The sequence below is a fragment of the Oncorhynchus mykiss genome, chromosome 25 (assembly GCF_013265735.2).
Source record: "Oncorhynchus mykiss isolate Arlee chromosome 25, USDA_OmykA_1.1, whole genome shotgun sequence".
Taxonomy (NCBI): domain Eukaryota; kingdom Metazoa; phylum Chordata; class Actinopteri; order Salmoniformes; family Salmonidae; genus Oncorhynchus; species Oncorhynchus mykiss.
Genome location: NC_048589.1, coordinates 35901048 through 35926071, shown reverse-complemented (window position 1 = coordinate 35926071; position 25024 = coordinate 35901048). Strand labels below are relative to the sequence as shown.

The following is a 25024-nucleotide window of genomic DNA, read 5'->3' as shown; positions in this document are numbered from 1 at the left end:
TGATACAGGTGCACTCCATCTCTGACACACCCCAATTACACACACACACACACACACCGAGAAATACGCAACTTAATACACACGCAACTAAATAGATGTGTACACACACACACCTTAATAGACTTGTTCACATACACACACTGTACATAACATCTCATTATATATGGACAGATTCACAAATGGCAAACCTGAATTCCTAACTATAAACTACTGTACTTTAAAATGGGCTGTTGATTCAAAGCTCCCAGTGAGCAGAGCATGTAGGTTTTAAGGTGGCACCCTTTTATATGAATTACCTCACGGAGGTCAATTTAAACCTCTTAAGTTATGTACAACCTAACTTAGAAAAGGAAAATTAATTGCGAACTGATTAACTGTGTGTGTGACTAACACTGTTAATGTACTGTGCGTGTTTGTGTCGAACACTGTTCATGTACAATGTGTGTGTCTAACACGGTGTGTGTGTGTGTGTGTGTGTGTATAACACAGTGTGTGTGTGTGTGTGTATAACACGGTGTGTGTGTGTGTGTGTGTGTGTATAACACAGTGTGTGTGTGTGTGTGTGTGTTTGTGTATAACACAGTGTGTGTGTGTGTGTGTATAACACGGTGTGTGTGTGTGTGTGTATAACACGGTGTGTGTGTGTGTGTGTGTATAACACAGTGTGTGTGTGTGTGTGTATAACACAGTGTGTGTGTGTGTGTGTATAACACTGTGTGTGTGTGTGTGTGTGTGTGTATAACACGGTGTGTGTGTGTGTGTGTGTGTGTATAACACAGTGTGTGTGTGTGTGTGTGTGTGTGTGTGTATAACACGGTGTGTGTGTGTGTGTGTGTGTGTCTAACACAGTGTGTGTGTGTGTGTGTCTAACACAGTGTGTGTGTGTGTGTGTGTCTAACACGGTGTGTGTGTGTGTGTGTATAACATGGTGTGTGTGTGTGTCTAACACGGTGTGTGTGTGTGTATAACACGGTGTGTGTGTGTGTGTCTAACACAGTGTGTGTGTGTGTGTGTGTGTCTAACATGGTGTGTGTGTGTGTCTAACACGGTGTGTGTGTGTGTGTATAACACGGTGTGTATGTGTATAACACGGTGTGTGTGTGTCTAACACGGTGTGTGTGTGTGTGTGTCTAACACGGTGTGTGTGTGTGTGTGTGTGTGTATAACATGGTGTGTGTGTGTATATAACACAGTGTGTGTGTGTGTAACACGGTGTGTATGTGTGTGTCTAACACAGTGTGTGTGTATAAAACACGGTGTGTGTGTGTGTAATACATGGTGTGTGTGTGTGTGTGTGTGTGTATAACATGGTGTGTGTGTGTGTGTGTGTCTAACACTGTGTGTGTGTGTCTAACACGGTGTGTGTGTGTATAACACAGTGTGTGTGTGTGTGTGTGTGTTTGTATATAACACGGTGTGTGTGTGTGTGTGTGTATAACATGGTGTGTGTGTGTGTGTGTCTAACATGGTGTGTGTATAACACGGTGTGTGTGTGTGTGTGTGTGTGTCTAACACGGTGTGTGTGTGTATAACACAGTGTGTGTGTGTGTGTGTGTGTTTGTATATAACACGGTGTGTGTGTGTGTGTGTGTATAACATGGTGTGTGTGTGTGTGTGTATAACACGGTGTGTGTATAACACGGTGTGTGTGTGTGTATAACACGGTGTGTGTGTGTGTGTGTACATATATATATAACCTACCAGCTCTGCGTCAGAATTAGACGTTCAACCCATTTTTCTCAAACATCAAATTTCAAAGTTGTTCCAAACGTCAAATGCTGATGTTTTTAAGGTTACATTTAGGCATCAACTCAACATTCTTAAGGTGATGCATCAACTCTGAATGATTAAAGTTTGGGACAGGCTTAAAACTAAAATAAATATATATATAAATATATATATATATATATATATATATATATATATATATATATATATATATATATATATATATATATATAAAAGCTTTTCATTACTGGTTTCGAACTCGCAACCTTTAGAATCAGAGGGAGATGTTTACAACCATCTACCATCCCCCTCCACAAAGCCCTACCAAAACTGAAACCTTTTAGGGTAACAGCGCTCACTGTCGCCCCTACTGGCCAGTTTCCACAGCCTCTCCCGACGTCCTCAGACATGGAAAAACATTGAATACTGACTTGTCTCATGGGTGACCAGGCTGGTGTTACACTTTCATGTACAGTGTATGTGATTAGAACCATGAATCAAAGTCCCCTTCAACATGTTTGCCAAAATATCATTTATTTACAAAACAATCATTGCCTAGTTAAATAAAGTTAAATTAAACATTTAAATTAAAAAATAATGTTACAGGGTTGATGGGCTGATGAGACGGTGGATTCCACAGTCAGATTGTAGAGTAAATAGGCATTTTAACATCATAGATTTAGCTGGTGGTACCTTGTGGAATAGACACCGGCTGGAAAGCAGTTTGAACTAATTAGCATTCAGGATTAGGCCCACCCGTTGTAAAACACACTTAACACAACAGGGAAAGAAAAACGTATAAGTACTAGAATAACTGTTCTCCCACCTTGATCATTTCAGGGTTTCCGGTTGACAATATGCAGTTCAGATGAATGCAGGTACAAGATCCTAAAAGTTAAGTCATGAAAGATAAATACAGTTGAAGTCAGAAGTTCACATACACTTTAGCCAAATACATTTAAACTCAGTTTTTCACAATTCCTGACATTTAATCCTAGTAAAAATCCCTGTTTTAGGTCAGTTAGGATAACTACTTTATATTAAGAATGTGGAATGTCAGAATAATAGTAGAGAGAAGGATTTATTTCAGCTTTTATTTCTTTCATCACATTCCCAGTGGGTCCGAAGTTTACATACACTCAATTAGTATTTGGTAGCATTGCCTTTAAAATTGTTTAACTTGGGTCAATCATTTCAGGTAGCCTTCCACATGCTTCCCACAATAAGTTGGGTGAAGTTTGGCCCATTCCTCCTGACAGAGCTGGTCTCCTTGCTCGCACATGCTTTTTCAGTTCTGCCCACACATTTTCTATGGGATTGAGGTCAGGGCCTTGTGATGGCCACTCCAATACCTTGACTTTGTTGTCCTTAAGCCATTTTGCCACAACTTTGGAAGTATGCTTGGGGTCATTGTCCATTTGGAAGACCCATTTGCCACCAAGCTTTAACTTCCTGACTGATGTCTTGAGATCTTGCTTAGAGCGTTGGACTAGTAACCGGAAGGTTGCAAGTTCAAATCCCCGAGCTGACTAGGTACAAATCTGTCGTTCTGCCCCTGAACAGGCAGTTAACCCACTGTTCCTAGGCCATCATTGAAAATAAGAATTTGTTCTTAACTGACTTGCCTAGTTAAATAAAGGTAAAAAAAATATATATATATCCACATAATTTTCCTACCTCATGATGCCATCTATTTTGTGAAGTGCACCAGTCCCTCCTGCAGAAAAACACCCCCCACAACATGATGCTGCCACCCCCATGCTTCACGGTTGGGGGTGGCAGTAAACTTCTGACACACTGGAATTGTGATACAGTGAATTATAAGTGAAATAATCTGTCTGTAAACAATTGTTGGATCTACCGGTCTTCTACAAGGCAGGATCTACAGGTCTTCTACAAGGTAGGATCTACAAGTATTCTACAAGGTAGGATCTACAGGTCTTCTACAAGGTAGGATCTACAAGTCTTCTACAAGGTAGGATCTACAGGTCTTCTACAAGGTAGGATCTACAAGTCTTCTACAAGGTAGGATCTACAGGTCTTCTACAAGGTAGGATCTACAGGTCTTCTACAAGGCAGGATCTACAGGTCTTCTACAAGGTAGGATCTACAGGTTTTCTACAAGGAATCTTGCAGCCTGACGAAGATCTTCGGTTCCAATCATTGTACTCAATAAAACTATGTCAGCATTCAACAGCGGGGGGGGGGGGGGGGGGGGGGGGGGGGGGGGAGCTTTGATGCTACTCCTCTAGTCTGTTCCCCAAAGTGGTGGTATGTGTGTGAAGTTCAAAGGTTGGGGATCAGAGGGGACACTGTGACATATGCTACCAGCCCAAACTCCCCCATCCTTTTCAGTAGCGCTGTTTTGACCGCACTGATCTTCCCATCCAGCTCTGACAGACTGCTGGCTGCCAACATGGGAGATAAGAACAAGAACAGTCATTCCTGGTGCACCTCTTCATAGGCCTACAAGTATATCCACATACAGTTACGGTTAAATATATTGGCGCCACAGGAGGTTGGTGGCACCTGAATTGGGGAGGATGGGCTTGTGGTAACGTCTGGAGTGGAATGGTAACGAATTCATGAAAACACATGGTTTCCATGGTGTCTATGTGTTTGATGCCATTCTATTCACTCCATTCCAGCTTGTATTATCTGATGTCCTTCCTCAGCAGCCTCCACTGATTGTAAAGTGCAAGGGTGGCAATGGAGTGTAATAGACGGGTTGTTTAGCAACTAAACCGGCATGTATGCAACTATGGGGCAAAACAGACAATGTTGACGACATGTAAAATATATTTAGTCTCCAAATGTTTTTTGAAAACATAAATAAATTTGCACAACGAGCACTTGCTAGCTGGCTAGATAGCTAACAAATGTTTGCCATATTAGCATTGACATGAAATCAGTAAAAAAAAAATCTAAACAAGACACGGTATCAATAACGAGATACAACAAGCCCACTATGATTCTCCACATGACAGCTTCTTGTCATTGTTGCTAGCTATTTGACCGTTAAATCATGAGGTGGCTTCTGGCCACATCAATGCGCGTGCATAGTTTGTGACGTTGTTAGTCAACCCGTCTACGGAGCAGAATGTTCTGTTTTCTCTTTTCAAAACTGGTTGAATTGTTATTTTTATTCTGTAAAAGGTGAGATAAAGTACACAGTAAATGAGCAGCACTTGCCTCCAAACAAATTAATTAGAATTTTGAACTATTTAGTCCAGGCAATTTCTTGACATTGAAGTGAACATTTCCAACTTCAGTTTATATATATTTTTTTGGACCAGGAGGTAGAAACACTGCTCGGAACTTGAATGTAATGGATGGAGGATGTATGAGACGTAGGAAAGGCATTATAACACAACTCACCTGAGACACTGATGTCTTTGGTCACTTGTGCATGTAACTCTGAAAGAACACAGAGATAGAGGAGCAAGAGGTTAGGCAGTGTAGGTAACGCTGGGGGAGAGAGAGCAGAGTACTGAGAAAGAGATAAGGTGGGCATTTGCAACATTCCTGCCACAGGGTCAGAGACAGAATGAACAAATATTTTCCAGACATTAAATTAGCCATGAGAGCTCTAGTCGGAAAACCTGCAAAATCGGCAGTGTATCAAATACTTGTTCTCCCCACTGTATATATATATTTTTTATTTTATATTTTTTTTATTTCACCTTTATTTAACCAGGTAGGCTAGTTGAGAACAAGATTTCATTTACAACTGCGACCTGGCCAAGATAAAGCTTAGCAGTGTGAACAGACAACAACACAGAGTTACACATGGAGTAAAACAATAAACAAGTCAATAACACAGTGGGGGAAAAAAAGAAAGAGTCTATATACGTTGGGTGCAAAAGGCATGAGGAGGTAGGCGAATAATTACAATTTAGCAAATTAACACTGGAGTGATAAAAGATCAGATGGTCATGTGCAGGTAGAAATACTGGTGTGCAAAAGAGCAGAAAAGTAAATAAAATAAAAACAGTATGGGGATGAGGTAGGTAAATTGGGTGGGCTATTTACCGATGGACTATGTACAGCTGCAGCGATCGGTTAGCTACTCAGATAGCAGATGTTTAAAGTTGGTGAGGGAGATAAGTCTCCAACTTCAGCGATTTTTGCAATTCGTTCCAGTCACAGGCAGCAGAGAACTGGAAGGAAAGGCGGCCAAATGAGGTGTTGGCTTTAGGGATGATCAGTGAGATACACCTGCTTGAGCGCGTGCTACGGGTGGGTGTTGCCATCGTGACCAGTGAACTGAGATAAGGTGGAGCTTTACCTAGCTTGGACTTGTAGATGACCTGGAGCCAGTGGGTCTGGCGATGAATATGTAGCGAGGGCCAGCCGATTAGAGCATACAGGTCGCAGTGGTGGGTGGTATAAGGTGCTTTAGTAACAAAACAGATGGCACTGTGATAAACTGCATCCAGTTTGCTGAGTAGAGTATTGGAAGCTATTTTGTAGATGACATCGCCGAAGTCGAGGATCGTTAGGATAGTCAGTTTTACTAGGGTAAGTTTGGCGGCGTGAGTGAAAAAGGCTTTGTTGCGAAATGGAAAGCCGACTCTAGATTTGATTTTAGATTGGAGATGTTTGATATGAGTCTGGAAGGAGAGTTTACAGTCTAGCCAGACACCTAGGTACTGTACAGCCAAGACAATGCAAGAGCCACTCAGTAAAGGGCACATGACAGCCCTCTTGGAGTTTGCCAAAAGGCACCAAAAGACTCTCAGACCATGAGAAACAAGATTCTCTGGTCTAATGAAACGAAGATTGAACTCTTTGGCCTGAATGTTAAGTGTCACGTCTGGAGGAAACCTGGCACTATCCCTATGGTGAAGCATGGTGGTGGCAGCATCATGCTGTGGGGACGTTTCTTTAGCAGCAGGGACTGGGAGACTAGTCAGGATCAAGGCTGAGATGAACGGAGCAAAGTACAGAGAGATCCTTGATGAAAACCTGCTCCAGAGCACTCAGGACCTCAGACTGGGATGAAGGTTCACTTTCCAACAGGACAATGTCCATAAGTACACAGCCAAGACAATGCAGGAGAGGCTTCAGGACAAGTCTCTGAATGTTCTTGAGTGGCCCAGTCAGAGCCCGGACTCGAACCTGATCGAACATCTCTGGAGAGACCTGAAAATAGCTGTGCTGCGACACTCCCCATCCAACATGACAGAGCTTGAGAGGATCTGCAGAGAAGAATGGGAGAAATTCCCCAAATACAGGTGTGCCAAACTTGTAACATCATACACAAGAAGACACAAGGCTGTAACAGCAGCCAAAAGGTGCTTCAACAAAGTACTGAGGAAAAGGATCTGAATACTTATTTAAATGTAATATGCATTTTTATTTGTAATACATAAATACAACTTTTTGGGATTTGTCATTGATGAGGGAAAAAAAATATTTTAGAATAAGGCTGTAAAATGTGGGTGTGAAAACTTTCCGAATGCACTGTTGGCCAATTACTGAGGCAACATCTTCCATCCTCAACCATCCCCTCCTCCGCCCTCCAACTTTTGAAAATCTTTTCAACGTGTACTCAAGGGTTTTTCTTTATTTTTTACAATGTAAAATAATAGTGAAGACAAACTATGAAATAACACACATGGAATCATAAATACAATATATTTTAGATTCTTCAAAGTAGTCACCCTTTGCTTTGTTGACAGCTTTGCTCACTCTTGGCATTCTCTCAACCAGCATCATGAGGTAGACACCTGGAATGTATTTCAATTAACAGGCGAGCCTTCTTTAAAAGTTAATTTGTGGAATTTCTTTCCTTCTAAATGGGGGGTGCTATGGTGAACCTGGCTCTCATGAGGACCGCCACAGGAATAGAAGACCCAGAGTCACCTTTGCTGCAGAGCATAAGTTCATTGGAGTTACCAACCTCAGAAATTGCAGCCCAAATAAATACTTCACAGAGTTCATGGTCAAATTGCTGCAAAGAAACCACTACTAAAGGGCACCAATAAGAAGAAGAGGCTTGCTTTGGCCAAGAAATACAGGCAATGGACAGCAATGGAAATTCGTCCTTTGGTCTGAAGTCCAAATTGGAGATTTTTGGTTCCAACCACTGTGTCTGTGAGACACAGTGTGGGAGAACGGATGATCTCCGCATGTGTGGTTCCCACCGTAAAGCATGGAGGAGGAGGTGTGGTGGTGCTTTTCTGGTGACGCTGTCTGTGATTTATTTAGAATTAAAGGCATACTTAACCAGCAGGGCTTCCACAGCATTCTGCAGTGATACGCCATCCCATCTGGTTTGCGCATAGTGGGACTATCATTTGTTTTAAAACAGGACAATGACCCAACACACCTCCAGACTGTGTAAGGGCTATTTTAGCAAGAAGGAGAGTGATGGAGTGCTGCATCAGATGACATGGCCTCCACAACCCCCCAACCTCGACCAAATTGAGATGGTTTGGAATGAGTCGGACCGCAGAGTGAAGGAAAAGAAGCCAACAAGTGCTCAGTATATATGGGAAAGGGTGGCTACTTTGAAGAATCTCAAATCTCAAATATATTTAGATTTATTTAACACTTTTTCGGTTACTACATGATTCCATGTGTGTTATTTCACAGTTTTAATGTCTTCACTATTATTCTACAATGTAGAAAATAGTTTTTTTAAAATTACAAAACTTGAATGAGTAGGTGTTGTAAAACCTTTGACCTGTAGTGTACACACACACACACACACGCACACACACATTTTGAATATAAATTGTGTGGCCTTTATTAACTGGTGACCCATCAGTTTAAAATTAATAAAAATGGCGCCGGAGAAGAAGGTAGACGTTTTACGTGCCCCCAACTGATTGTTTTTTGTGTTGTTTGTAACTTATTTTGTACATACTGTTCCCGCTACCGTCTGTTATGACCGAAAATAACTTCTGGACATCAGGACTGCAATTACTCACGACGGACTTGCAGAATTTTTTTTCTGTCTGACGGGCCCGACGCAAATGACATACTGCTTTCTCGGGAACAGGTCCAGATCCCCGTAATTTGCCTGAAGAGGAGGTTGAGAAAAAGGGGACGGAGGGCGAGCTGCCTTCTGAGAATTCGTAGGCAATCAAATAAAGCCCCACTTCCTTCCATTCTGCTAGCAAACGTGCAATCTTTGGACAAAAAAATAGATGACCTATGCGGAAGATTAAATTACCAACGGGACATTCAAAACTGTAATATCTTATGCTTCGCGAAGACGTGGCTAGACGACGACACCATCAACATACGCAGGCTGGTTATACGCTGCATCGGCAGGATAGAAGAGCGGCGTCTGTTAAGACAAGGGGCGGCGGACTATGTATTTTTGTAAATAACAGCTGGTGCACGATATCTAAGGAAGTCTCAAGCTATTGCTCACCTGAGGTAGAGTATCTCATGATAAGCCACACTATCTACCTAGAGAGTTTCATCTGTATTTTTCGTAGCTGTTTACATACCACCACAGACTGATGCTGGCACTAAGACAGCACTGAATGAGCTGTATTGCGCAATAAGCATACAAGAAAACGCTTACCCAGAGTCGGCGCTCCTAGTAGTTGGGGACTTTAATGTAGGGAAACTTAAATATGTCTTACCAAATTTCTATCAGCATGTTAAATGTGCAACCAGAGGGAAAAAACTCTAGACCATCTTTACTCCACACACAGAGATGCATACAAAGCTCTCCCTTGCCCTCCATTTGGAAAATCTGACCAGAATTATATCCTCCTGATTCTTGCTGACAAGCTGGCAAGTGTCTTCACTGACATTTTCAACCTCTTCCTCTCCGAGTCTGTAATACCAACATGTTTTAAGCAGACCACCATAGGGCCTGTGCCAAAGAACACTAAGGTAACCTGCCTAAATGACTAACGACCCGTAGCACTCACGTCTGTAGCCATGAAGTGCTTCGAAAGGCTGGTCATGGCTCACATCAACACCATTATCCAAGAAACACTAGACCCACTTCAATTTGCATACCGCCCTAACAGATCCACAGATGATGCAATCTCTATTGCACTCCGCACTGCCCTTTCCCACCTGGACAAAAGGAACACCTATATGAGAATGCTATTCATTGACTACAGCTCAGGGTTCAACACCATAGTGCCCTCAAAGCTCATCGATAAGCTAAGGACCCAGGGACTAAACACCTCCCTCTGCTACTGGATCCTGGACTTCCTGACAGGTGGTAAAGGTAGATAACACATCCGCAACGCTGATCCTCAACACAGGGGCCCCCCAGGGGTGCGTGCTCCGTCCCCTCCTGTACTCCCTGTTCACTCATAACTGCACAGCCAAGCAAGACTCCAACACAATCATTAAGTTTTCTGATGACACAACAATGGTAGGCCTGATCACCGACAATGACCAGACAGCCTATAAGGAGGTCAGTGACCTGGCCGTGTGGTGCCAGGGAAACAACCTCTCCCTCAGCATGATCAAGACAAAGGAGATGATTGTGGACTACAGGAAAAAGAGGACTGAGCACTCCCCCATTCTCATCAACAGGGCTGCAGTGGAGCAGGTTGAGAGCTTCAAGGGGGAATAGGTTTTGTCGTACCCTCTTCATGACTGTCTTGGTGTGCTTGGACCATGTTAGTTCGTTGGTGATGTGGACACCAAGGAACTAACATGGTCCAAGCACACCAGACAGTCATGAAGAGGGTACGATAAAACCTATTCCCCCTCTGTGGACTGAAAAGATTTGGCATGGGTCCTCAGATCCTCAAAAGGTTCTATGGCTGCACCATCGAGAGCATCTGTGGATCTGGTTGCATCACTGCCTGGTATGGCAACTGCTCGGACTCCGACCGCAAGACACTACAGAGGGTAGTGTAAACAGGCCAGTACATCACTGGGGACAAGCTTCCCGCCATCCAGGACCACTATACCAGGCGTAATTGCCTAAGACTCCAGCCACCCTAGTCATAGACTATTCTCTCTACTGCCCCACGGCAAGCGGTACCGGAGCGCCAAGAGGCTTCGAAACAGATTCTACCCCTAAGCCAGAAGACCCCTGAACACCTAATCACATTGCTACCCAGATGATTTGCATTGCCCTCCCCCCTCTTTTACACCGCTGCTACTCTCTGTTGTTATCATCTATTCATAGTCACTTTAATAACTCTACCTTCATGTACATATTACCTCAACTCACAGGTGCCCCCGCATATTGACTCTGTACCGGTACCCCTCTGTGTATAGTCTCGCTATAGTTATTTTACTGCTGCTCTTTAATTACTTGTTACGTTTATTTCGTATCTGTCTTTTTTCAACTGCATTATTGGTTAGGGGCTTGTAAGTAAGCATTTCACTGTAAGGTCTACACCTCTAGTATTCGGCGCATGTGACTAATACAATTTGATTTGAACTGGCCATGTGACTAATACAATTTGATTTGAACTGGCCATGTGACTAATACAATTTGATTTGAACTGGCCATGTGACTAATACAATTTGATTTGAACTGGCCATGTGACTAATACAATTTGATTTGAACTGGCCATGTGACTTGTTCACTTCTGTTACCGTCATTTCACATCATTGATTGCCAAAGAAAACAACAACAAACTTGTCTCTAATGTTCAAAGCAGCTGGACAAAGCTGGTCCTATTTTGGGGCCAGATAAGGAGGGTGTTAGCTACTTCAGTTTCACTATTACAACAGTTCAGTCTGGCCTCTCACCTCTCTGTCTGTGGAAATCAGCACTCTCCCAAACATTGCCAATCTGTGTGCTGTCACAGCCTCACTACCAGGCACCCAACTCTCTCAATTCAATTCAAGGGGCTTTATGGGCATGGGAAACATATGTTTACATTGCCAAAGCATGTGAAATGGAAAACAAAAGTGAAATAAACACTTAACAGTAAACATTACCCTCACACAAGTTACAAAATAATAAAGACGTTTAAAATGTTATACTATGTCTATACAGTGTTGTAGCGACATGCAAATAGTTAAGGAAAAAAATAAACGTACAATACCTTCGGAAAGTACTCAGACCCCTTGACTTGTTCCACATGTTGTTATGTTACAGCCTTATTTTAAAATGGATTAAAACATTTTTCCCCCATCAATCTAGACACAATAGCCCATAATGCCAAAGCAATTATTTTTTTATTTTTTGAAATGTTTACTAATTTATTACAAATAAAAAATATCACATTAATATAAGCATTCAGACCCTTTACTAGTACTTTGTTGAGTTAAGCTCCTTTGGCAGCTATTACAGCCTTGTGTCTTCTTTGATATGATGTTACAAGCTTGGCACAGCTGTATCTGGGGAGTTTCTCCTACTCTTCTCTGCAGATCCTCTCAAGCTCTGTCAGGTTGGATGGGGAGCGTTGCTGCACAGCTATTTTCAGGCCTCTCCAGAGATGTTCAATCGGTTTGAAGTCTGGGCTCTGGCTGGGCCACTCAAGAACATTCAGAGACTTGTCCTGAAGCCTCTCCTGCATTGTCTTGGCTGTGTACTTATGGACATTGTCCTGTTGGAAAGTGAACCTTCATCCCAGTCTGAGGTCCTGAGTGCTCTGGAGCAGGTTTTCATCAAGGATCTCTCTGTACTTTGCTCCGTTCATCTCAGCCTTGATCCTGACTAGTCTCCCAGTCCCTGCTGCTAAAGAAACGTCCCCACAGCATGATGCTGCCACCACCATGCTTCACCATAGGGATAGTGCCAGGTTTCCTCCAGACGTGACACTTAACATTCAGGCCAAAGAGTTCAATCTTCGTTTCATTAGACCAGAGAATCTTGTTTCTCATGGTCTGAGAGTCTTTTGGTGCCTTTTGGCAAACTCCAAGAGGGCTGTCATGTGCCCTTTACTGAGTGGCTTCCGTCTGGCCACTCTACCATAATGGCCTGATTGGTGGAGTACTGTAGAGATGATTGTCCTTCTGGAAGGTTCTCTCATCGCCACAGAGGAACTCTGGAGCTCTGTCAGAGTCACCATTGGGTTCTTGGTCACCTCCCTGCCAAGGCCTTCTCCTCCAATTGCTCAGTTTGGCTGGGTGGCCACCTCTAGGAAGAGTCTCAGTGGTTCCAAACTTCTTCCATTTAAGAATGATGGAGGCCACTGTGTTCTTGGGGACCTTCAATGCTGCAGAAATGTTTTGGTACCCTTCCCCAGATCTGTGCCTCGACACAATCCTGTCTCGGAACTCTAAAGATAATTCTTTCGACCTCATGGTTTTTGCGCTGACATGCACTGTCAACTGTGGGACCTTACATAGATAGACAAGTGTGGGCCTTTCCAAATCATATCTAAATCAATTGAATTTACCACAGGTGGATTCCAATCAAGTTGTAAAACATCTCAAGGATGATCAATGGAAACAAGATGCCCCTGAGCTTAATTTCGAGTCTCATAGCAAAGGGTCTGAACACTTCTGTAAATTATATAACCTGTTTTCGCTTTATCATTATGGGTTATTGTTTTGTAGAATGCTGCAGATTATTATTTTTTAATCCACTTTATGGCTGTAACGTAACAAAATGTGGAAAAAGTCAAGGGGTCTGAATACTTTCCGAAAGCACTGTAAATATGGGTTGTAATTTACAATGGTGTTTGTTCTTCACTGGTTTCCCTTTTCTCGTGGCAACAGGTCACAAATCTTGCTGATGTGATGGCACAGTGTGGTATTTCACCCAATAGATATGGGAGTTTTGGATTTGGATTTTGTTTTCATATTCTTTGTGGGTCTGTGGAGTCTGAGGGAAATATGTGTCTCTAATATGGTCAAACATTTGGCAGGAGGTTAGGAAGTGCATCTCAGTTTCCACCTCATTTTGTGGGCAGTATGCACATAGCCTGTCTTCTCTTGAGAGCCAGGTCTGCCTACGGTGGCCTTTCTGAATAGCAAGGCTATGCTCACCAAGTCTGTACATAGTCAAAGCATTCCTTAAATGTGTGTCAGTCACAGTGGTCAGGTATTCTGCCACTGTGTACTCTCTGTTTAGGGACAGTCACGGTGGTCAGGTATTCTGCCACTGTGTACTCTCTGTTTAGGGTCAGTCACAGTGGTCAGGTATTCTGCCACTGTGTACTCTCTGTTTAGGGTCAGTCACAGTGGTCAGGTATTCTGCCACTGTGTACTCTCTGTTTAGGGTCAGTCACAGTGGTCAGGTTTTCTGCCACTGTGAACTCTGTTTAGGGTCAGTCACAGTGGTCAGGTATTCTGCCACTGTGAAGTCTGTTTAGGGCCAGTCACAGTGGTCAGGTATTCTGCCACTGTTTAGGGCCAAATAGCATTCTATTTTGATCACTTTTTATGTTAATTCTTTCCAATGTGTCAAGTCATTATCTTTTTGTTTTCTCATGATTTGGTTGGGTTTAATTGTGATGCTGTCCTGGGGCTCTGTGGGATTTGTTTGTGAACAGAGCCCCCCAGGACCAGCTTACTTAGGGGACACTTCCTTTTAGGTGGTTGTAGAATTGAACGACTCTTTTCTGGATTTTGATAATTAGCGGGTATCAGCCTAATTCTCCTCTGCATGCATTATTTGCTGTTTTGTACACAGAGGATATTTCTGCAGAACTCTGCATGCAGATTTTCAATTTGGTGTTTGTAGCATTTTGTGAATTCTTTCTTGGTGAGCGGACCCCAGACCTCACAACCATAAAAGGCAATGGGTTCTATAACTGATTCTAGTATTTTTAGCCAGATCCTAATTGGTATGTCAAATCTTGTGTTCCTTTTGATGGCATAGAAGGCCCTTCTTGCCTTGTCTATATATCTGGAGTACTTCTCCTGTCCTATTCTGTGTCCTGTGTGAATCTAAGTGTGCGTTCTCTAATTATCTCCTTCTCTCTTTCTTTCTCTCTCTCGGAGGACCTGAGCCCTAGGACCATGCCCCAGGACAACCTGACATGATGACTCCTTGCTGTCCCCAGTCCACCTGGCCGTGCTGCTGCTCCAGTTTCAACTGACCTGAGCCCTAGGACCATGCCCCAGGACTACCTGACACGATGACTCCTTGCTGTCCCCAGTCCACCTGGCCGTGCTGCTGCTCCAGTTTCAACTGTTCTGCCCTATTATTATTCGACCATGCTGGTCATTTATGAACATTTGAACATCTTGACCATGTTTTGTTATAATCTCCACCCGGCACAGCCAGAAGAGGACTGGCCACCCCACATAGCCTGGTTCCTCTCTAGGTTTCTTCCTAGGTTTTGGCCTTTCTAGGGAGTTTTTCCTAGCCACCGTGCTTCTACACCTGCATTGCTTGCTGTTTGGGTTTTAGGCTGGGTTTCTGTACAGCACTTTGAGATATCAGCTGATGTACAAAGAGCTATATAAATACATTTGATTTGATTTGAGGTATTTCTTTACGTAAATAATCGATAAAATTGAAGACGGGATGATCTGTGTTCAATACAGGAAGAAAACAAACTGTAGCATGCTTTCTGGTCATGCGCCTCTATCTAACAGTACACTTCAAGTGACTCTCGTTCAAGATGGCCGTACTTCTTCATTACACAAAGGAATAACCTCAACCAATTTCTAAAGACTGTTGACATCCAGTGGAAGCGATAGGAACTGCAAGAAGGTCCCTTAGAAATCTGGATTCCCAATGAAAATCCATTGAAAAGAGTGTGACCTAAAAAAAAAAAAAACCTGAATGGTTTGTCCTCTGGGTTTCGCCTGCTAAATAAGTTCTGTTATACTCACAAACATGATTCAAACAGTTTTAGAAACTTCAGAGTGCTTTCTATCCAAATCCTATACTAATAATATGCATATCTTCTCTTCTGGGGATGATTAGCAGGCAGTTGAATTTGGGCATGCATTTCATCCGGACGTGAAAAAACCAAGAAGTTAACAAGAATTTGTGGAGTGGTTGAGAAACGAGTTTTAATGACTCCAACCTAAGTGTATGTAAACTCCCGACTTCAACTGTACGTACACTACCGTTCAAAAGTTTGGGGTCACTTCGAAATGTCCTTGTTTTTGAAAGAAAAGTACATTTTTTTGTCCATTAAAATAACTTAAATTTGATCAGAAATACAGTGTAGAAATTGTTAATGTTGTAAATGAATTTTGTACCTGGAAATGGCAGATTTTTAAGGGAACATCTACTGTACATAGGCGTAGAGGCCCATTATCAGCAACCACCACTCCTGTGTTCCAATGGCACGTTGTGTTAGCTAATCAAAGTTGATAATTTTCAAAGGCTAATTGATCATTAGAAAATCCTTTTGCAATTATGTTGGCACAGCTGAAAACTATTGTACTGCTTAAAGAAGCAATAAAACTGTCCTTCTTTGTACTAGTTGAGTATCTGGAGCATCAGCATTTGTGGGTTCGATTACAGGCTCAAGATCGCCAGAAACAAATTTCTTTCTTCTGAAATTCGTCAAACTTGGATTTGCTAACACAACGTGCCATTGTAACACAATCGAGATGGTTGTACGCATATGTAGATATTCCATTAAAAATCAGCCGTTTCCAGCTACAATAGTAATTTACAACAATAACAATGTCTACACTGTATTTCTGATTAATTTGATGTTATTTTAATGGACAAAAAATTAGCTTTCTTTCAAAAACAAGGACATTTCTAAGTGACCCAAACTTTTGAACGGTAGTGTATGTTGAAGAGGGTGGAGCTTATGCTGCATCCCTATCTCACACTCACACCTCTCTCCAATTCTTACCCTGATTTCAGTCGATCACGTTGCAAAAGTCCCTCACCTTGTCTTCATTGATCTCCAGTGGCTTGTGCTCTATAAATGCAGATATCCACCTATCAGTCTATAGTAGTAGAGGAGGGGAGACATAGTTGGAGAGAGAGGGGTCACAGGGCTGGATTGATGAGCTATTGAAATCAAACCCCAGTCCGTTTTAGTCTGTGTGAAGTTTAACTCTTTAAAATCCAGTTTCAAGCACAAACGCCTTGGCAGCAGCTAATGGGGATCCATAATAAATACAAATACAAATGGTAATAAGCCAGGGCCAAGCAAAGGGGGAAGGATCCTTCTCATCCAAACAGCACATGACATTGATTCACATTCGGAATACCAAAAATGTTCAATTGCACTACAAATCCGTTTTTTTTTTTGGCTACCAAAACAAATACACAATGAAATACAAGCCCTGACATCCTCTTGCCCGTCATCCACATGCAATCTCTCTAAAGTAATGAGCATCCACTTCATCATCTATGAATGGCCTGGCCCTCTCTCAAAGTCCTCCTGCCACCGCACTGCAGTCGGTGACCACACACACACGTTCCCTGACAGCAGCACTCTGAAGAGGCCTTTATTCTGTGCTAAACTGGCATATCATGAGGTCTTGATCAAGCATTTGATTCACTACTATGTTATTGCAAAGTGTGCTGCACACTCAGAGGCGATTACTTATCATTATTCATTAGCTTTAGCAGAGAATAGGAATACTCCTGTATAAACAGCAGCTTCAGTACAGCTGAGCGAAGCTGACCAATGACAAAAGCTACAATCACTCACCTCTGATTTGTTGGCTATGATCTGAACCCTGAGATCATCAGCCTGCGACAGGAGGCCATCACTTGCAACTTGCCCTCCTCCTCTAGCTCTGGCCTGGTTGGCTGAGATGCAGGTAGAACGGGCTCAGAGTCTACAGTCATCTCCCCATCAGATGAGACTGTGGTAATCGTGTATTTCTTGTTGCCCTCTGATAGGATGCTTTTTTGACGATGTGGACTGGTCTTCTGCCTCCACCAATACCCTCAGGTTGTCTGATACCCACAGTAAAGAAAGGAAACAGGATAAGAAATATGTTATGGGGAGGGGACGGTGAAGTCAGCTAGTAGTCTAGATGTGGACACTGCTACAGCCAGCTAGTAGTCTATGTAAACACTGTTAGTAGTCTATATGGAAACACTGTTAGTAGTCTATATGTAGACACTGTTACAGCCAGATAGTAGTCTATATGTAAACACTGCTAGTAGTCTAGATGTAGACACTGCTACAGCCAGCTAGTAGTCTATGTAAACACTGTTAGTAGTCTATTTGGAAACACTGTTAGTAGTCTATATGTAGACACTGTTACAGCCAGATAGTAGTCTATATGTAAACACTGCTACAGCCAGCTAGTAGTCTATATGGAAACACTGCTACAGCCAGCTAGTAGACTATATGTAAACACTGCTAGTAGTCTATTTGTAAACACTGCTACAGCCAGCTAGTAGTCTATATGTAGACACTGCTAGTAGTCTATATGTAGACACTGCTAGTAGTCTATATGTAAACACTGCTAGTAGTCTATATGGAAACACTGCTACAGCCAGCTAGTAGTCTATATGGAAACACTGCTACAGCCAGCTAGTAGACTATATGTAAACACTGCTAGTAGTCTATTTGTAAACACTGCTACAGCCAGCTAGTAGTCTATATGTAGACACTGCTAGTAGTCTATATGTAAACACTGCTAGTAGTCTATATGGAAACACTGCTACAGCCAGCTAGTAGTCTATATGGAAACACTGCTACAGCCAGCTAGTACACTATATGTAAACACTGCTAGTAATCTATATGTAAACACTGCTACAGCCAGCTAGTAGTCTATATGTAGACACTGCTAGTAGTCTATATGTAAACACTGCTAGTAGTCTATATGGAAACACTGTTACAGCCAGCTAGTAGTCTATATGGAAACACTGCTACAGCCAGCTAGTAGACTATATGTAAACACTGCTAGTAGTCTATATGTAAACACTGCTACAGCCAGCTAGTAGTCTATATGTAGACACTGCTAGTAGTCTATATGTAAACACTGCTAGTAGTCTATATGGAAACACTGTTACAGCCAGCTAGTAGTCTATATGGAAACACTGCTACAGCCAGCTAGTAGACTATATGTAAACACTGCTAGTAGTCTATATGTAAACACTGCTACAGCCAGCTAGTAGTCTATATGTAGACACTGCTAGTAGTCTATATGTAAACACTGCTAGTAGTCTATATGTAGACACTGCTACAGCCAGCTAGTAGTCTATATGGAAACACTGCTACAGCCAGCTAGTAGTCTATATGTAGACACTGCTAGTAGTCTATATGTAAACACTGCTACAGCCAGCTAGTAGTCTATATGTAGACACTGCTACAGCCAGCTAGTAGTCTATATGTAGACACTGCTACAGCCAGCTAGTAGTCTATATGTAGACACTGCTAGTAGTCTATATGTAAACACTGCTAGTAGTCTATATGTAGACACTGCTACAGCCAGCTAGTAGTCTATATGTAGACACTGCTACAGCCAGCTAGTAGTCTATATGTAGACACTGCTACAGCCAGCTAGTAGTCTATATGTAGACACTGCTAGTAGTCTATATGTAGACACTGCTACAGCCAGCTAGTAGTCTATATGTAAACACTGCTAGTAGTCTATATGTAGACACTGCTACAGCCAGCTAGTAGTCTATATGTAGACACTGCTACAGCCAGCTAGTAGTCTACATGTAAACACTGCTAGTAGTCTATATGTAGACACTGCTACAGCCAGCTAGTAGTCTATATGGTAACACTGTTAGTAGTCTATATGTAGACACTGCTACAGCCAGCTAGTAGTCTATATGGTAACACTGCTAGTAGTCTATATGTAGACACTGCTACAGCCAGCTAGTAGTCTATATGTAAACATTGGCAGAAGATACTGACCCTACCTCTAAGCTTGTATACACTGAGCTGCACTGGGGTCGGAACACAATCATGGTTACATTAAGACACCGTGGAGCCGGCGCGAGATATGGACCGGAAAATGTACGTCAAATGCAGGGATGGGATATGCCACTGTACTCCAAATTGTACCATTTTGGAATGGCACGTCATGTTGAACAACAAAGGTGCTGATTGTCTGACACTGCCATTCCAAAATGATGATAAAAAGGCTGAGGTGGCTACTGCTAGCTAGGATGAAAACAAAATGGCAGTTTCCAGAAGAAACTAGCAGTATTCCAATCTTCTCAATGGAGCCGTGTGGATAAAGGTACAATTTGGAGTACAGTGGCATTTCCCCATCCCTGCATTGAGGTACGTTTTGTGATCCATATCTCCCACCGTCTCCATGCAGTCTGAATTTAACCATGATTAAGTTCCGACCACAGTGCAGCTCAGTGTAAAGATGTGTAACGGTAGAGTCGTCTGTAGCTAGCAGCCTACTGTGCTGCCGAGGAGCGAGCAAGATACAGTGAAACCATTCTTTGAACATTGTATAATTTAATATTTGATAAGAACAGATATGCTGCACATCTTGTGGGCTTCTCTCTTGCAGTGATCGACGCTACTGTAGCTGGATTAGATTGTGTGTAAAACCATTATTATACCAACCTCACTCCCGAAGTCTGAGCAGATTCAAAATCATGCAAATGTTGTCTCTGTATCTTGATATGTCCTTGCTAGACGACGTTGTGCCAACATTTCCCATTTGTTTATCGCCTACAACGTTTTTTTTTCAATTAACTTCTTCCTGTCCGCCATTGCGCTACCACGTCTCAGGCACGGTGCTCATTGATTGGTTAACAGCGATCCCGTCAATACCGGAAGTTGTATTACGAAGCACCGCAAAGTAGTAAAAGAATGGGACATAATGATCATAAAACATTCAACAAGTTGGCATTAGTATAAACCTAAACCTATACTCAGCAAAAAAAGAAACTCCCTTTTTCAGGACCATGTCTTTAAAAGATAATTCGTAAAAATCCAAATAACTTCACAGATCTTCATTGTAAAGGGTTTAAACACTGTTTCCCATGCTTGTTCAATGAACCATAAACAATTAATGAACATGCACCTGTGGAGCGGTTGTTAAGACACTAACAGCTTACAGACGGTAGGCAATTAAGGTCACAGTTATGAAAACTTAGGACACTAAAGAGGCCTTTCTACTGACTCTGAAAAACACAAAATGAAAGATGCCCAGGGTCCCTGCTCATCTGCGTGGACGTGCCTTAGGCATGCTGCAAGGAGGCATGAGGACTGCAGATGTGGCCAGGGCAATAAATTGCAATGTCTGTACTTTGAGATGCCTAAGACAGCACTAGAGGGAAACAGGATGGACAGCTGATCATCCTCGCAATGGCAGACCACATGTACAGTGCCTTGCGAAAGTATTCGGCCCCCTTGAACTTTACGACCTTTTGCCACATTTCAGCCTTCAAACATAAAGATATAAAACTGTAATTTTTTGTGAAGAATCAACAAGTGGGACACAATCATGAAGTGGAACGACATTTATTGGATATTTCAAACTTTTTTAACAAATCAAAAACTGAAAAATTGGGCGTGCAAAATTATTCAGCCCCCTTAAGTTAACACTTTGTAGCGCCACCTTTTGCTGCGATTACAGCTGTAAGTCGCTTGGGGTATGTCTCTATCAGTTTTGCACATCGAGAGACTGACATTTTTTCCCATTCCTCCTTGCAAAACAGCTCGAGCTCAGTGAGGTTGGATGGAGAGCATTTGTGAACAGCAGTTTTCAGTTCTTTCCACAGATTCTCGATTGGATTCAGGTCTGGACTTTGACTTGGCCATTCTAACACTTGGATATGTTTATTTTTGAACCATTCCATTGTAGATTTTGCTTTATGTTTTGGATCATTGTCTTGTTGGAAGACAAATCTCCGTCCCAGTCTCAGGTCTTTTGCAGACTCCATCAGGTTTAATTCCAGAATGGTCCTGTATTTGGCTCCATCCATCTTCCCATCAATTTTAACCATCTTCCCTGTCCCTGCTGAAGAAAAGCAGGCCCAAACCATGATGCTGCCACCACCATGTTTGACAGTGGGGATGGTGTGTTCAGCTGTGTTGCTTTGATGCCAAACATAACGTTTTGCATTGTTGCCAAAAAGTTCAATTTTGGTTTCATCTGACCAGAGCACCTTCTTCCACATGTTTGGTGTGTCTCCCAGGTGGCTTGTGGCAAACTTTAAACAACACTTTTTATGGATATCTTTAAGAAATGGCTTTCTTCTTGCCACTCTTCCATAAAGGCCAGATTTGTGCAATATACGACTGATTGTTGTCCTATGGACAGAGTCTCCCACCTCAGCTGTAGATCTCTGCAGTTCATCCAGAGTGATCATGGGCCTCTTGGCTGCATCTCTGATCAATCTTCTCCTTGTATGAGCTGAAAGTTTAGAGGGACGGCCAGGTCTTGGTAGATTTGCAGTGGTCTGATACTCCTTCCATTTCAATATTATCGCTTGCACAGTGCTCCTTGGGATGTTTAAAGCTTGGGAAATCTTTTTGTATCCAAATCCGGCTTTAAACTTCTTCACAACAGTATCTCGGACCTGCCTGGTGTGTTCCTTGTTCTTCATGATGCTCTCTGCACTTTTAACGGACCTCTGAGACTATCACAGTGCAGGTGCATACATACGGAGACTTGATTACACACAGGTGGATTGTATTTATCATCATTAGTCATTTAGGTCAACATTGGATCATTCAGAGATCCTCACTGAACTTCTGGAGAGAGTTTGCAGCACTGAAACTAAAGGGGCTGAATATTTTTGCACGCCCAATTTTTCAGTTTTTGATTTGTTAAAAAAGTTTGAAATATCCAATAAATGTCGTTCCACTTCATGATTGTGTCCCACTTGTTGTTGATTCTTCACAAAAAAATACAGTTTTATATCTTTATGTTTGAAGCCTGAAATGTGGCAAAAGGTCGCAAAGTTCAAGGGGGCCGAATACTTTCGCAAGGCACTGTAACACACCTGCACAGGATCGGTACATCCGAACATCACACCTGCGGGACAGGTACAGGATGGCAACAACAACTGCCTGATTTACACCAGGAACACACAATGCCTCCGTCAGTGCTCAGACTGTCCGCAATAGGCTGAGCGAGGCTGGACTGAGGACTTGTAGGCCTGTTGTAAGGCAGGTCCTCACCAGGCATCACCGGCAACAGCGTTGTCTATGGGCACAAACCCACCATCGCTGGACCAGACAGGACTGGCAAAAAGTTATCTTCACTGACGAGTTGCGGTTTTGTCTCACCAGGTGTGATGGTCGGATTCGTGTTTATCGTTGAAGGAATGAGCGTTACACCGAGGCCTGTACTCTGGAGCCGGATCGATTTGGAGGTGGAGGGTCGTCATGGTCTGGGGCGGTGTGTCACATCATCATCGGACTGAGCTTGTTGTCATTGCAGGCAATCTCAACGCTGTGCGTTACAGGGAAGACATCCTTCTCCCTCATGTGGTACCCTTCCTGCAGGCTCATCCTGACATGACCCTCCAGTATGATAATGCCACCAGCCATACTGCTCGTTCTGTGCGTGATTTCCTGCAAGACAGTGTTCTGCCATGGCCAGCGAAGCACCCGGATCATCCAGAAGCACCCGGATCTCAAGCACTAGGGCCATTCCCCCCAGAAATGTCCGGGAACTTGCAGGTGACCTGGTGGAATAGTGGGGTATCATGTCACAGCAAGAACTGGCAAACCTGGTGCAGTCAATGAGGAGGAGATGCACTGCAGTACTTAATCTTACGACTAGCAATCCCGGATCCGGGAGCGTAATCATAGCCACAAACGAATTAGCATAACGCAGCGGACATAAATACCCCTAGAAAATGTTCCTATTCATGAAAATCACAAATGAAATATATATTGAGACACAGCTTAGCCTTTTGTTAATCACACTGTCATCTCAGATTTTCAAAATATGCGTTACAGCCAACGCTAGACAAGCATTTGTGTAAGTTTATCATGGCATAATGCTATGCTAGGCTCTGCTGGCAGCAGGCAACATTTTCACGAAAATAAGAAAAGCAATCAAATGAAATCATTTACCTTTGAAGAACTTTGGATGTTTTCACTCAGGAGACTCCCAGATAGCAAATGTTCCTTTTTTCCAAAAATATTATTTTTGTAGGCGAAATGTTCATCATGCTTGGCTGAGAAATCTTGCGTAAAATGCTATCACTACAACGCCAAACTTTTTTCCAAATTAGCTCCATAATATCGACAGAAACACGGCAAACGTTGTTTAGGATCAATCCTCAAGGTGTTTTTAACATATATATTCAATAATATATCCGTCGAGGCAATTGGTTTCTCATAAGAAGCGATTGGAAAAATGGCTACCTCAGTATTTTACGCAAGATTTTCTGCGGGAGACACCATGTGACCACTAGCTAAATATGGTCCCTTACGGCTATTCTTCAACAGAAATGCGTAAAAAGACGTTACAATGCTGTAGACACCTTGGGGAATATGTAGAAAACGTAAGCTCATTCGTAGCTCATTCACAGTCATATAAGGAGTCATTGGCATGAGGCGGTTTTAAAAAATGCGGCACTTCCTGATTGGATTTTTATCTGGGTTTCGCCTGTAACATCAGTTCTGTTGCACTCACAGACAATATCTCTGCAGTTTTGGAAACGTCAGAGTATTTTCTATCCAAAGCTGTCAATTATATGCATAGTCGAGCATCTTTTCGTGACAAAATATCTTGTTTAAAACGGGAACGTTTTTCATCCAAAAATTAAAATATCGCCCCCTAGTCGTAAAAGGTTATTAATGCAGCTGGTGGCCACACCAGATACTGACTGTTACTTTTGATTTTGACCCCCCCTTTTGTTCAGGGACACATTATTCCATTTATGTTAGTCACATGTCTGTGGATCTTGTTCAGTTTGTCTCAGTTGTTGAATCTTGTTATGTTCATACAAATATTTACACATGAAAATAAACATAGTTGACAGTGAGAGGACATTTCTTTATTTGCTGAGTTTATATTATGCCCATTTAAAATCCATTCTCAACTATCTTTGTAGAGAAAATATAATCATTATGGAATAAATAGATAATAGACTATACATTTTTAGAATAGCAGCAGGGACTCAAGTCAGAAACGCCTAACAAAGTGAACCAATGACTTGGTTAGTCAAACACTCTTCATATAATTAATTAAAATACCTTTATTTGCGTGGCATGTTCAATAGAAACAACGTTTAAAAACTCCTACACATGTCGTCCGCATGGCCTTCATCGAAATGCGTCAGAGTTTTTAATCTTTGTTACCATTGAACATGCCATACAAATGAAGGCATTTTGATTAATTATATGAAGAGTGCCTTGGTCCTCCTTTCTTTTTGATGAGCAATTTACCCATTTTACCGAAGAGCACATTCAAAAACCGACTATTGTATACCTTAGCAATGCTTCCCTTCCTCCTCTTTCTACAGCTTATTGATTTAACATGCATCATATCTGAAACAGTACTCAGAACTAAAGTCCTAAATACTTGACTAGACCACTTAGAGTTAACACTTAACTTTTATGTCCCACACTCA

General features: G+C 42.3%; 1 long non-coding RNA gene across 1 annotated transcript; it reads right to left on the bottom strand.

The window, feature by feature from the left end:
- Positions 1-2137: 2137 nt before the first annotated feature.
- On the bottom strand, positions 2138-5197 carry LOC118944336. The gene is made up of 3 exons (XR_005039580.1): positions 5107-5197; positions 2555-2616; positions 2138-2440 (listed from the first exon to the last, which is right to left on the bottom strand). It is a non-coding gene; the product is annotated as an uncharacterized LOC118944336 (long non-coding RNA).
- Between the last annotated feature and the right edge of the window lie 19827 nt (positions 5198-25024).